This window comes from Theropithecus gelada, chromosome 6, assembly GCF_003255815.1.
Source record: "Theropithecus gelada isolate Dixy chromosome 6, Tgel_1.0, whole genome shotgun sequence".
In the NCBI taxonomy this organism is placed as follows: Eukaryota; Metazoa; Chordata; class Mammalia; order Primates; family Cercopithecidae; genus Theropithecus; species Theropithecus gelada.
Genome location: NC_037673.1, coordinates 95818441 through 95834712, shown reverse-complemented (window position 1 = coordinate 95834712; position 16272 = coordinate 95818441).

Below are 16272 nucleotides of genomic sequence, written 5' to 3'. Positions count from 1 at the left end.
AAAGCAATAAGTCAATTTAAATATTTCATTACTAATGAAAATAATTCAGTTTATATCTTAGGTGTTGTAGATTTTATGTTAATTATTATTACGAATGAGTACCATGCCCATACATATAAAGGAAATATAAAAGATACATTACTCAAGTTCAACTAAAACCTGATTTTTTATTAAAACATCTGCTCAGGTAACCTTGTTAAAGTTGCCAGCCACCAATCCCTGCATCCTCCTGTCATTCTCTTCCACATTATGATACTTTACTTTCCTCATAATATTACACCAACTAAGATTATCTCAGTTATTAAGGAGCTTAATTTCTGCCATTTCACCATTCTGGCCCTCACTATAATTCAAGCTCCCTGTCTAACTTGGCTTTGACTGAATTCCACACCATTATAACCCCATAATCTATAAAAAGGTATGTCACCTAATGGATACATAATACATATTTGAAATGAAGAGTAGGTAAACATTTCTAAATAGTGAGATAGTCAGGATGCCAAGAGCTTCCTGGCAAAACTCCAGCTGGTCCATTGTTAAGAATGTACACAAGGGTGGAGCCACAGAAGTTTGGCCATTTGCAGCATGGAGGAGCCTGGCCCCTCCTCTTCCTGTATGGAACCTGGAATTCAAACTGCTAGGCAGAAGCACACTACCAGGAACTTCAGCCTTGTGGAGAGTTCTGTTCCCGCTCTTTCCTTTTTGTCCAGTAAATCTCATTATTCTCACGAGCCTGAATATTTGTGGCCGTGGGACAAGGACCTCGTGTTTAGCTGAACTAATGAAAAGTCCTGCAACAATATTCCTTAAGGTTTTAGAGAAAACTGATAATAATACACATAGCAGGAGGAAATTTTCAATTGGATTATTTCGGAAAACTTTTCTACATAAGCAAAACCAAATAAAAAAAATCAAAAAATAATTTCAGAATGTGAGATCTATAATTCTGAATTTGGCTTTCACTTCAGATGTTATATCCTTAGTTCTTATCAGTCAACATTTATTTCTCCAATTTAAGTTGAGAAAATATTTTAATCTCACTAATGCCTGTCCTAAATGATTTATACTCCAAAGTAAAGTAAATTCCTTTACTGGCCAATCAAAAATGACATTTTTGATTTATTTTCACTAAAGTGTTAGAATCTTGCTCAACATGAATAATAAGACAAACATAAATGACTTCTAAAATATCCATACAAATATCTGTAATCAGTGAATGATGTGATAAGGGCTATGCCAGTCAATATCCTGCAATAATCGATTGTACTTCTAAAGATGCCAAATACTCCCCCAGCAACTGGTACATATTACTGTCATAACATCTTCCACAATTATATATTACACTTGCCTGTTTACTTTTCTGTATACCTTTTACACTGTGATCTTCCTGAGGGCAGACAAGGGATCTTTTTCTAGTATCACCATGGTGCAATATTTTCAGAATTATTTTTTAACAGGAGATGGGAAGAAAGCAGGGAAGAAGGGATAGAGGGAGAGGAGTAAAAATGAAAATGGACATGACAACAAAACACTAAAATTGAAAATTTTATGTCCAGTGTTTTTACAATATTCTACTGCGATAATCACATATTCAAATTCTTTGCTTCATATAATTATTTAAGTTAAAATAATAAACTTTCATTAATTTTGAAAACATAATTGAAATGTTGTAACAGTACTTATTCATTCAGGTCAGTGGTTTGAAAAAGTATTAATATCTTATCTCAATTTAAATGAAACATCACAACTGATATTATTTATTTGCATATTAAATTGTTCCCAAAGTGTGATGCCTTTGTTTATTTATCAAGTTAAGATTTTATATTTCTATTGTTTTGACTAAATGCATTTCCATGCAAAATTTTGCTACAGTCTAACTTGCAAACGTCTTTTTCAATCACCATCAACAAATCAACAAGAAATCCTACCACATCTTTTCATTCATTTGACTAACTCAGTTGTCTTTTAGTTATAGTTCTTTCTTGCTACTTTATTATCTGTCATACCAATGTGCTTTTCCTCCCCTTAAAGGCTAACTTTCTTCAAAAGTAGGATAAATGTCTTCATTTTCTGACCTTATATTTCCTCAATAGTCCCCTTTAGTGATACAGTATATTCATCATCTCAACCTAAATATGTTGTAGGCATAACAATGCCCTCCTTACAATAAAGTCCAGGGAACATTCTTCTCTCTCATTTGTTTGTAACCATTAATTATTACTTTTCTTTGAAATAAATTTTGCTTGTATTAAGTCACATTCTATTCCTTCTTCACCTATTCATTTTCTGTTTCTTCTTTTACTCCTAAAATCTTACATTTCAGTTTCTGTTACACAGACCACTTTTCTCAGGTTTGTTTTACTTTCGTTTTACTTTATACTATCTCTTTGAATACCCACTACATACTATTTTTTTAACTAAATTGTGAAGTAAGCTCATTATCTTAATTCCAATCTCTTCTACCTTATATACCATCCTAATTGGCTTTATAGCACCCGGGTTATAAGATTTGCTTTACATTTTCATTCCCACTCAATCTACATATTTTTCCGTAAGAACTACCAAAATATACTACCTATTTCAAATTATTCACTGTCTTTTACTTGGTTGCTATAATCTAACCAATCTCTCTGCCTCCAAACTTTAATCCCTCTTTCCAGTTTTCTAAAAATCAAATATTATTTCACCACCTTTGTTTAAAACCTTGTAATTCCTCCCCCTAGTTACTAAATATATACATAATAAGTATTTTAGTTTAATATTAAAGCACCTTTATGACTTGATTACCTTTTCATTCTTGTCTCCCTGTGTATACTTCATTCCATATTGTGCTCTAGAAAGAATAACAGAAATAAAAACCTACATGCATCCTGACTGTGTTTTTTCTAACATCTTGTTTGTTTAATCTTGTTTTCTCCTTTCTGAAATGTCATTATCTCTAATACCTTCCAGCAAAATTCAATCTATTGCTTACACGCACAATCAAAAGGCATCTTTTTGTTGTTGTTATTAAATCTTCCCTAACTTCTTCATGTGGAATTATTTTCTTCTTTATATAACACTAAATTTTCATCAGATTTCATTAATGGAAGCATGATACTCTATTGTCTCTCATAGGAGGCTCATATTTTCAGGTACATAAATAGTTTTATTCAGATTAGTATCATTGTATCTGGCACACTAAAATTTTGCCAAGGAATGTCAAAAGTAACAAGTAAACCAAGACATTGTGGGTGGTGGCATGGAAGAGATTCTCCCTCACCAGCCTCAGAAGGTACCAACACCTCAGGTACCTAGATTGTGGACTTCTAGCAGAACTGTGAAATAATTCATTTCTGCTTTTTAAGCCACTCAGTTCCTAATATTTTGTTACAGCAGCTTTAGCAAACTAATACAAAATCAATAGTCTTCATATACAAAAACAATAAGAAGTTAAAGACCATTGTGGTAAAGAGGTCCTCATTAACAATAGCAACAAAGAAGAGTAAATACTTGGGAATAAACTTAAGAAGAAATATTAGGCCAGGCGTGGTGGCTCACGCCTGTAATCCCAGCACTTTGAGAGGCCGAGGCGGGCGGATCACAAGGTCAGGAGATCGAGACCACGGTGAAACCCCGTCGCTACTAAAAATACAAAAAAATTAGCCGGGCACGGTGGCGGGCGCCTGTAGTCCCAGCTACTCAGGAGGCTGAGGCAGGAGAATGGCGTGAACCTGAGAAGCAGAGCTTGCAGTGAGCCGAGATCGCGCCACTGCACTCCAGCCTGGGCAACAGAGCGAGACTCCGTCTCAAAAAAAAAAAAAAAAAAAAAAGAAGAAATATTAAAAGCTATATGAAGAGTTTAAAACACTGCTGAAAGACACAAAATTTTACCTGAGAAAATGAAAGAAATTTCTTGTTCTCAGATAAGAAAAGTTAATATTATAAGGATACCAGTTCTCCCTAAGTTAATTTGTAAACTAAATACTATATGACAATTATACTGAAATGTATCATGGACTTGAGCAAGTTGATACCAAATTTTATATTGAAAAAAAAGAAAAAAAGGGACAAAAAAATCACTCAAAAAGAAACTAGGAGGATGAGCGATCTCTGCCAGATATTAAAACATACTATAGAGTCTCTGTAATTAAAAGGTAACAAGTGTCATATACAAAGAGAAATAAAATTTAGATTTAAATGGAAAGTTTGGCCGGGCATGGTGGCTCACGCCTGTAATCCCAGCACTTTGGGAGGCCGAGGCAGGTGGATTACCTGAGGTCAGGAGTCCAAGACCAGCCTGACCAACATGGCGAAACCCTGTCTCTACTAAAAATACAAAATTAGCCAGGTGTGGTGGCACACGCCTATAATCCTAGCTACTCAGGAGACTGAGGCAGGAGAATTGCTTGAGCCTGGAGATGGTTGTGAGTTTGCAGTGAGCCGAGATCTTGGCACTGCACTCCAGCCTGGCCAATAGAGCAAGAGTCTGTCTCAAAAATAAATAAATAAATAAATAAATAAATAAATAAATAAATAAATGGAAAGTTCACGAGTAGACCAAAGAATGTATGGAAATTTTGTATATCATATAGGTGAAATCTCTAATCTTTGTGGTAAAAAATAACTGTATTTTTCAATAAAGTATGTGGTCCATATCTCATACCATACAAAGAATACCCTGCAGATGGATTAGGGATCTAAAATAAACCAGTTAAATCCTACAGAAATAACAATAATTATGAGTGAGTTTCTCTATAACATTGGTGTATGCAAAACATTGTTAAACTATTACTCAATATTTAAGGACAATGAAACAAATGATTAATATATTTTATTGTATTTTAAAAGTTGAATTGCTGGCTGGGAGCAGTGGCTCATGCCTGTAATCCCAGCACTTTGGGAAGCCGAGGTGGGTGGAGCATGAGGTCAGGAGATCAAGACCATCCTGACTAACACGGTGAAACCCCGTCTCTACTAAAGATACAAAAAATTAGCTGGGTGTGGTGGCGGGTGCCTGTAATCCGAGCTGCTGGTGAGGCTGAGGCTGGAGAATGGCATGAACCCGGGAGGCAGAGCTTGCAGTGAGCCAAGATCATGCCACTGCACTCCAGCCTGGGTGACAGAGCAAGATTCCATCTCAAAAAAAAAAAAAAAAAAAAAAAAAAAAAAAAAAAGTTGAATTGCAAATAACACCATCAGAAATAAAAGAAAACTGAAAAACGGGGGAAAATAATTTTAATTTTACCATAACATCTTAATATTTCTAAAATAAAGAAAATCTTAAAAACTAATAAAGGACCGAGATCCAAAAAAAGACAAAAAAGGCATGAAAAGGAAATTTATATACACGTGAAGACATAGAAGTGAACCTTAAAAAAAAAAAAAGTCTCTCACTTATCAAATTGGTAAAAATTAAAAGTATAGCAGTTATGGGATTATGGAAGTATGCTTCTGAAGAGAAATTGTTAATACTGAACAAAGTATATATGCCCCTGCCTAAAGAAACTGTACGTGCAAACCTACTTCCATAACCCTTATTGTTAGAACTATGGTCATATTTCACATATCCATTACCACCCAAATATGTTACTAACCCAACTGGAATAGGAAGAATTATTGATCCAGGATGGAATATGCACAGTAACAACAACAAAACAAAACTTACTGAAGGATTTTGAAAAAATAAGAAATAAACTATACAATTTTGAAAAACAGCATATTAACTGTATATTTTAAGACTTAAGTTTAAACAAACTACATACAGATACTTAATACTTTTTTTTTTTTTTTTTACTTACTGGAGAGTTAATTTGTGATTCTGAAACACCTTAATGTGTGTACTACACAAGTACTTAAATATATTACTACAATAAATAAGTATATTGTGCATAATGATATACAGGTTTCTCACTATCAGAGAAAACAATTATAAATGAGGAAGAAGGAAAGGCTAGAAAAATCACTGTGGTGATAAACTGGAATCAGATCTATCAGTGTGATCTCATGGTTGTACACTCACATTCACACATACACAGAAGGATAGATATAGAAATATGTATAGATGTATGTGTATGTGTATGTGTGTGTTAATATACAGTACCTAAAAACAATAAGCACACTTATTATCCAAATCTTGGTTTCTAAATACCATTTTCCAATTTTAAAAAACAGAGCATTTTGGAAAAATCTTCAATATTAAGGTGAGATTAGGGAAAGTAAAAAATGATTCTGGAATATCTTGTGGTGTTAGTGAACGTGGAAATGCTCAGAAAAAGAAGAGTCTTAAAAATAATACATAACCATCAACCTGAAGACGTTCCCAGCGGCCAAATCTGGGACAATTTGGACAATTAAATGAATAATGATCTTAATTTATGGATAGTCTATGTTAAATTATGGATATAAAACTTATGGATAAATTGTGGATTAATTTGTAGCCCATACAATAGAATAAATACTTGTTGTTATAAAATAGGTAATTGAATAAATAAATAAATAAATATAGGAAAAGAATAGCTCTTCCTTAAAATATAATTCCAATTAATAAACGTAGAAGGAAAAATGGAAGTAGAAAATTACTTTTAGGCAAACACCAGAGTGATACATACTACAAGCAAGACTCATGAATTGATGCTAAAATTAGCAGGTGAAAGTATAATGTGAAACACATTATGTGTATATTACACATTATGTGTATATGTTCAGTGACACTAAAAAAAGTGTTGAGAGAAGGAACAAGGATTAAACTCAAGAAGAATACATTGTTACAAGAATTATGAGGAAAATATTTGTTAAATGGTATGATCTGTTGAATATCTGACCCTAGTTTTTCTCAGGTCAACACCTTTGTGATGGATTGTGAAATGATAAATATCAAAAAATGCAAAATCAAACCTTTAAGCTTCACTTTACTGTCCTTGGTTGGACAGTTTTGGAGTATTCTTTTCTAATGTTCTGTACAATATGTATTTTAAAATATATCTATCACCTTAGGTTTTTCAACATCACAAATGCAAAAAACTATATATACACACACACACACACACATATGTGTATATATATATGTGTGTGTGTATATATGCACAATTTTATGAAAGACAATTTGTTCTGTCTTTCATGAAAACAATCTGAAAGATAAATACATTGTAATAAAATAAAGCATATATGAGAGTTGAAAATAGTGAACCTTGCTTTAGAAAATATAAAGATAACAATATTCAAGAGATAAAAAATAAAAAACTAAAAATGGAGACATTGTAATGAATTTAACTCATTCTCTTAGGACATGTAAAATGAAAATGGTCTTAGGCAATTTGTTTCCAACTATGTATTTTACTTGTTTCCATGTAAAAATACCAATGAGATAACCCTTAAATAAGCTTCTGTTTAGGGCAACCCATGTAGCATAATAGTATAAGAAAAATATGTCAGAAAATTTGGAGAAATAAGCCATATACAAGGTCATAGGTTTTGCAATAATTAACCTAATTTTCAGAAGGAAAATCTAATTACTGGAAATTCTATTGAATATATGAACACTAAAATCATTTTTTTGTGTGTGGAATTAAGCTACAAGGTGCTTTGCATCACCTAACCAGCAGCATGACTGGAGTCGCTCATAAAGCAGCATCAGGGGAAGCCCCAAACCCTCAAAGATGGAGACGGTTGGGATTCCAACAAAGAAAGCATTAAGCCCGGGAATGATTATTTCAAAGCATCTCTTAGGGGAACTTATGCACAGAGTATTGTAACATACGCTCGCAACAGACAGAGAGAAGAAATGTTCTACCTAGGTATTATAGCAGGGAGAGAGTCAGGACATGGAGTTTACGTGAGTTTAAGGAATTTGGCTGAGGTCCAGGACAGTTTCTGTCAGTGTTTTGGAAAACAACCTTCATACCTTTATCAGTTCCTGGGACTCCTCCCTCCCAAGTTTGGGTTCAAGCCTGCTGGGGAAAACCTGTAGTTGCCTGGGTCATAAAGCTATCAAAGTACTCTGTGATTTTCAGCCAGGACACAGAGATAAAGAGTGGGAAGCCAGAGCACCTTAAATAAGGCTTACAAGAAGGGAAAAAATGACAAATAAGAAATAGAAAGTGAATATATCAACATAATGTTAGAAAATCAAGACTAAAATGACAAATAATAAATCAGAAGTTACAAAACAAGGCTTAATATGAATTTTTTTCTTCAACATAGAATATTTCATTTATATTTATATGAAATATTTGTTGCATAAACTGTCTCACTGCATTAGTATCACTTGTGGAAACCAACCCAATTGTCCCGTAGAGCTGACATTTATGGTTTCTTTGCATAAACATAGAAATGATGTATAAATAATCTAGATCAACTGCTAAAATAAACAAAATGTAAATGGATAAGTGCTGTAGGTGAAATTTTGTGTAATTTAAAATCTTAAAATCGTTTTGTGGGCTCATTTCATGTCTGGCTATTTCCAATTAAGAAAAGGTTATGATATGGCGAAACATGTTTATAAAAATTATGGAATGATTCTCATCTATAAAATGCTTATATCTGATAAGCTGCTCAGGATTTCTTATTCCTAGGATTTCACTAAAATATAAGATTACAAAGAATAAGAATTCTAGTTAATATATAATTCAATATATAAAATATGCCAAAGAAGATGTGCTTTTATTGAGAAAAAGAATAATTTTGTCTAATTCAGAAGTTATCTAAACATTACTTAAAATTATGGACTTGAAAAGTTTTTTATGAAACAAGGTAGAAAGGAACCAGTAAGTAGGACAGAGAGATGTGAAGAAAGTTATTGATATGAAAATACATTTTTGGTAAGGAAGGTTATAGAGAAAACAGAATGATTTTATATGAGATAGGATCTGGTATGATAAATTTTTATCCTAAAGTAAAAAGACTTAAAAAAAAAAAAAAAAGAAAAGAAAGAAAGAAAGGAAATTTAAGACAAGACAGATAGTCCAAGCATGTCATAGATGGTCTGCATAAAACACATGTAGTTTTTTCCCATTTCTTTGTGTGTCTATCTTCAGACACATATGAAAGTTTAGATAAAATATTCTTTAAAACCTGACAGAAAATTGGAGAAATTTGGTTAATTAACATTGCTCATATTTAAAGGTCTTGGGCTTGATGATGGTAAAATAAGAACGATTGTAAATAAATATATTTCCAACTTGGCAATTCTGTTTGTTTGTTTGTTTTGTTTGTTTGTTTTTTGGTTTATTTTTTTTGAGACGGAGTCTCGCTGTCTTCCCAGACTGGAGTGCAGTGATGTGATCTCTGCTCACTGCAAACTCTGCCTCCCGGGTTCCCGCCATTCTCCTGCCTCAGCCCCCTGAGTAGCTCAGACTACAAGCACCCGCCAGCACACCTGGCTAATTTTTTTTGTATTTTTAGTAGAGATGGGATTTCATTGTGTTAAACGGGATGGTCTCGATTTCCTGACCTCGTGATCCACCTGCCTTGGCCTCCCAAAGTGCTGGGATTACAGGTGTGAGACACCGCGTCCGGCTGGCAGTTCTGTTTTAACATAGTTAAGCATGAAGCCAGATTTAGCATGGATCAAAATGTCACATACATGCTTACATTGATTCACACTATATTTGCTATTCTGCATTGATAGTACTAGCACTAAAGTACTTACTGGTCACATACCTAAAGTGAATTTCTTATTTAGAGAGTATATGTGGTGGTCTTGGTGGGCTTAATGACATTAAATTGTGCATCAGGAACAAAATAGTAATTAATTTTTTTCTTTTTAATGCTCTGAGTAACACTGTAGCCTCCAAGGTAAACTGAGTATGAGAAAATTTGGGGGCTAATTTCCTGTTTATTTGTTTTTAACTTCTAATTTTCATTTATTTGCTGTTTTTTATCCTTAAGTTTTACTTATATACAAAATACCAGTGATGTTTGATTTTTTTGTTTCTAATGGAAGGATTTTGTTTGGTTCTATGAATAGTCATTTTATTTCCCATACATTTCCAACAATTCATCATTGCTCTATTTATCTAAAGCTCCTAAGCTATCTTTGCCTAGTCGCCAATAATTGACAGAGCACATCAGCCATTTAAAATTTGGTTAGTTGGCCGGTCGCGGTGGCTCACGCCTGTAAGCCCAGCACTTTGGGAGGCTGAGGTGGGCGGATCACAAGGTCAGGAGTTCGAGACCAGCCTGGCCAATATGGTGAAACCCCTTCTCTACTAAAAATACAAAAATTAACTGGGAATGATGGCGGATGCCTGTAGTCCCACCTACTCGGGAGGCTGAGGCAGGAGTATCGCTTGAACCTGGAAGGCGGAGGTTGTAGTGAGCCGAGATCGGGCCACTGCAGTCCAGCCTGGGAGACAGAGTGAGACTCCATCTTAAAAAATAAATAAATAAATAAATAAAAAAGGTTAGTTTTGCTTACCTGTGGTGATCTAGAGAGCTGTGAGAGCTTTAAGGCTCCTAGCAAAAAAAATAAATAAATAAATAAAACACTTATTATTACAAGTTCTATACAGAAATAGTTCATTATGTATTTTGTTATTTGGAATAGTAGATGATAGTAGAAATGTTTAATGGTGTTTATTTCCAAGGTTATTTAATGCAATCAATAATTTCAGTAGGTTGTAGAACGTTTCCTTTAACAACAACAACAAAAAAAACTGTGATATGAGTAGAAAATGTTACTGTTCAGTAAAGATTGGTCTTGTCCTTAAGGAAATTATATTGATTGAGATTTCTCTCAAACTAAGTTGTGCTTACCATTACTAAAATTAAGTGACATTCACTTGGATTAAGTAGTAATTAAAAAAAAAAAAGTGAGACTATCTAGGTATTTTTGAGCCTCAGCATTCCATCACTATTGGGCCTTCATTTGTATACCTGAAAACAAAATATATGCAAATATTGCACTGGGGTGCAGATTCTACTAGTGAAGTTACCTAATCAGTGATCAGTACTGTGTTTGAAACAAATCTTGGGACAGTGTAATAATGCTCTTTTAAACTAGCTGAAAATAAATTACTGTGTGCTTATTCTCACTTTTTCCTTGTTTCTTTGTATAATATTTAAATGAAAGGAGTTTATTTATCCTCATACTGAACTTGCAAAACTGATTTTTGCATTTACCATTTTTTAATGATGGAGAAAAAATTCAGTGGTCTTGCTTTTATAAATTTAGCATAGGACCTCTCAGGTTTTTGGTGCTTTAGTCAGTTCTGTCATTAGAATACTAGCAATTAGGTATATACAGGGAGTAACCTAACCACTTTAATACAGTTGTTTGAAGTGCTACAGGTAAAAAACCACTGGATACCAAATCACAATGATTTAATTTGTGACATGTTAGAGAGAATGATAAGACTTTCTGCAATATAAATGTCCTATTAAGTAATTCTTGTACTGTTAAGTTACAAGGCTTTGACTCCTGGGTCTGAAAAAGGCAACTACCCTGCTAACTCTTGAACACTGACCCCAGTCAAAGCCTCATCTTTAGATCTGGGAGAAGGTGACAATTAAAATGGACCATTTTCATGAGACACAGGGACAGAAATGAAAACCGTTCAATCCCTCTAGGCCCAGGGACTATCATGGCTTAAGACATGGGCATGTGAGATTTTAAGGGCCGATTTTGAGAGACAAAATTAGTTCAGAGCTTTCTTATTAATTAAACATTAATATCAAAAGCACACTGATGCAAGGCCAATGTCTGGGCCCCTGTGTCAGAAAACCAGAATTTTCTTGGAACATTAATCTGCTCTTTAATAGAAAATTGTAAAAGAAAAACTTACCTTATGGTCAGTCTGTTTAAAATTATATATATTTGCTTATAAAGTTTTATTAAAATTAGGTTTAATATTAAAAAATAACATAAAAGGTAAAATTTTGTTTTCTCCTTTGATCAAAATGATTGTGTAATATTATTATGGGACAAAAGATTTTTGTTTCCTTTTTGAGTAAAGTATGGGGAATTAATGGAAGAGGGAAAGACAGATTTAGTTGGCCTCATGCTATCTGTATTAGGTCTTGTTTGAGAAATGGAGTCTCATCTCTATCAAAGAGTAAAGGTTTTTGTTGTATCATTTTGGCTGAATGACTATTTCATAATAACCTGTGATCCTATTTTCTGATAGCAAATATCTTAAAATGTTGAAACTTGGCAAACTTTTTAAGAATACAATTTCAAGTTCTAAATTCAGTGTTTTTGACTTCAAACTAACCTTTTTTGGGTATTGGGTTCCTAAAAATCCAAGAGAGACATATTAGGCTCATTCATTACATCAGAATTATGGAGGAAACATTATCATATTTGAGGTAGTGTTTAACTTCCTTTGGGTTATATTAATATGGCTATATTGTTAATATGTGTTCCAGGATTGTATGAGATTTCTAAAATTCCGATATGCCTTAATATATGTTGTCAGTGATAATTATGTTACATTGCTGTATGCCACAGAAACAACCAAATTCCCATGTCAACTGTGTCTTTAACTATGGCTGTCTTAAGACTTCTGCCATCCCTAATAGTTCCTTTGCTTAGAGTTTTTTTCAAAAAGTGACTTATACTCAGCTACAGTCCAGGGTTTGCTTCTTTGGGGAGTTCATGAAAAGAACTCTTGTAGGCAGGTCTTTGATAACTTTGGAGATCGTGCCATTGAAGTAGAGAAAAGGCTTCCAGGACACTAATTGAAAGGCTGATATGTTCATAGAGATTGCTAACCCAATATGAAGCAGAGCAGCAGTTGATTGCATGGATTGAACTAATGGAAGACTGAAATAATTTTATGTCTTTTTTTGGTATGAAATATTGCTGATTCTTCAGAGTCTGGAGAACATTTTTTTCTTTTTCAGTTATGTATAGCCTTTAACAGTGGACTGCATGCTTTTGTGAACCTGGACATGGTGAAAGTTAGGCCTGATTTATTTAGGAAAATGTGTAAATATATATAATGATCTTCATTTCCTATATAAGTTAGTAGGTGATAGCCAGAGGCAACCCTAAACAGGCATTGTATTATAGTCAAGCCCATTTTGTGGTATCTTTCAATGAATTAATGAAGAAAATTCAATAAACGCTTAGAGTTCATCCATGTTGTTTCAGATATTTGTCTTTAAAACTTCAGGAAATAAACCAAATCACATTTAAATAAATTTTTTGAAAAATTTTCAGGCACTACAATGTCTTGACATACTTTTTTGTTTCTAAAATGCCCAGGGTATATATACTTGGAGAATTGTGTAAACCATTCTTTGATTATAGTTTCATTTAAAAGGAAAATAGCATAGCATAGAGCAGCAAATTTTCCATTCAGTCTCAGTTGAAGAGCAAAAAATCCTCTTAAGTTAAAATAAGTGTATGATGTGCTAAGATTTTTTTCCTTAGGTACAAATATTTTATTTCAAAATTTCAAGAAAATTAATTTACTGATGATTAATGGGTGTTCATTTTACATACGTAAGTTAAACAGACATTCAAGCTTTGTCAGGGATGAAGCACTGTACTCAGTATGTTATACCTGCCCCAGAAAAGATTGTATACTAGTGAGGAAACAGAATATGCCAACTTTGAAGGGGGGCACTTAGAATTCCCTGGAATGTTTGAGGATACTTTACATGACCTTCTTCTCATCAGTAAAACCTAACTCAAGTATTAAATGTATAATTACTTATGTAAACTTATTATTTCTAGATTTTAAAGTCCACGAAGACAAAAAAAATATATTTTTAACAGGTTTAACTCCAAAGTCTAGCATAGCATTTAGTATACACTAGATATTTTGTTAAATAAATGGTGAGTATTATGAGTTCCACTTAAGTTATGATCAAAAGATAAGTTAAATTAGTTGGACAAAAATGCTTGCAAGGAAGAGTGTGGTTCAAATGGAAGAAAGATGGGCTATTTGTTAATGCAAACCTATGTTTGAATGAAGTTCAGGAGCCAAGATATGAAGCAAGAAATGTATGGACTGCTCTAAGGGATATAGTTCCAAATGGATCATGTCTAGAAATGAAGCTGGAAGGTTGGCCAGGGTCTAGGCAAGAAAGTGATAGGATGTGTGTCCCTTTAAAAGGAGCTAAAATCCATGTCTGAAGGAAAATGATGGCATGTATTTGCATGCATACTGTCACTATCTTGTGAAATAAACCAAAGAGCCTTGATTGTTTTGTCACTTATCAGTGCACATTTTCACACTGAGATAAAATGGCCTCTGAATAAATAATTAAGTTTCAACATTTTAAAACACTTGATATCACAAAATAGGATTACAGGTTACTATGAAATAGTCCTTCATTTAGCTGAAATTATAAAACAAAAACATTTGCTCTTTGATAGAGACAAGACTCCATTTCCTATACACATACATATTTGGAAACGATGTATGTCTCTATTCTGGCCCTACCTTAAGTCCACACATTCTAGCTTTCACCTAAATTCAAAATAGCTCATGAAATAAACCTTACTGTTACATTTTTGTTCTTTGATTTACCTCATAAGTTTGTTTTTCTTTCATCTGCTATGAATAATGATATTTGGTCAATTTTCTTACCTATGTTCAACTTAACAGGCCCATTTAATTATCACTTCTCTTTCATTGCTTTATAAATAAAAGTTAATTATTTAAATATAAAATAAGTGCTTGATATATGTGAGTCACTTACATAGCTTTGGGGTGTCAGCGGAGGTAGGTCCTTTCAGAGGAACTATGGAGTCATAACACTCCACTTCTGCAGGATATAATATTGCATTCTATATTTTACATACATTATAGCTTGACATTAGTATCACACAACAAACAATGTGAATCAAAATTTCCTCTAGATTTTTTTTTTTTAAGTTTGATTTCTTGAGGACTTAGTTCAGAATTACATAATCCCAATATCTAGGGATGAATCTTTGCCATACTTTCATTAAGAACTGCTGATATTTATTGTGGATTCATTTATAATTTTACTTTCTTTCATATATATATATATGTGTGTGTGTGTGTGTGTGTGTGTGTGTGTGTGTGGCTGTACGCGCGCGCGTGTTTGGGTGTATCCCAAGTTTTATTTTCTCCAGTTTTAGAAATTTTATTTCTTATACATAAGAATGTAAAACTGTAAATACATTTTTTATACTAAATATATTTTCTATAGACTTAGATAAGTTTTAGTATTTTGATGCTAAAATAGTTAGTCTTACATTGCTGCCCAATTGTTTCATATGAATTAGAGTCTCTTACATAACTAGATTGTTGGTGTCATACAGAAGGGAAATGGTTTATGCTATCTCATAGCCATTGAAATACCTAACAGAAGCTATACATTTAATAGTCTCAATAGTTACTCTTGATTAATTGATGCACTCTTCTTAATAATAAATTAAATTCACCCTCCCACTTCTCTATGCAATTTCTCTTTCTTTCCTCACTGGACTCTCCTACATGTCAAGTTTAGAACCTTTAAAGAACAAGAATACTGGCTCAGTAGATAGTGGGATTCTAGGCAGATTTTCAGGGGGAAGACTGCCATAGCTATTAGTCATCACAGTTTGAATATCAACATAGTTTTTATTCAGTGTGTTTGGAGGTCCTACACTGAAGAAATAAAACAAAGATTGTATTTTTATCGTTTAAAGTATAATTGGTCAAAGACTAGTTTTGATACTACTAAGTAAAAAATAAATCAATCCAAGCCCTATTTTTATAATTTAGAACGATTATATAATTTAGAATGATTCTTTCTCTACAAATAATAAGGTAGGCAAGTCTGCCCCAGAAAGTTTGTAGCTCTTAATTGCTTTGTGGTTACTATTACAAAATCACTTTTAATAATAAACAACACTAACATTAAATTCAAATATTAAATAGTCATTGACCCTTGTGCTTTGTGCTCTATCTACACACACTGTCACATTTTCTTTAAACAACATGTGGTAGGCACTGTTATATAGCTTTTATATTATGAATGATTAGTCACATGTGATAATGGGTATGAATTTTATGAGAGCAATTAGGCATAAAATATAGATAGATTTTATTTTTATTTATTTATGTTTTCTGAGATGGAGTTTTGCTCTTATTGCCCAGGCTGGAGTACAATGGCAAAATCTCAGCTCACCACAACCTATGCCTCCTGGGTTCAAGTGATTCTCCTGCCTCAGTCTCCCAAGTAGCTGGGATTCAGTCATGTGCCACCATGCCTGGCTAATTTTGTTTTTTTTAGTAAAGATGGGGTTTCTCCATGTTGGTCAGTCTGGTCTTGAACTCCCAAGTTCAGGTGATCCACCCACCTCAGCCTCTTAAAGTGCTGGGATTAAAG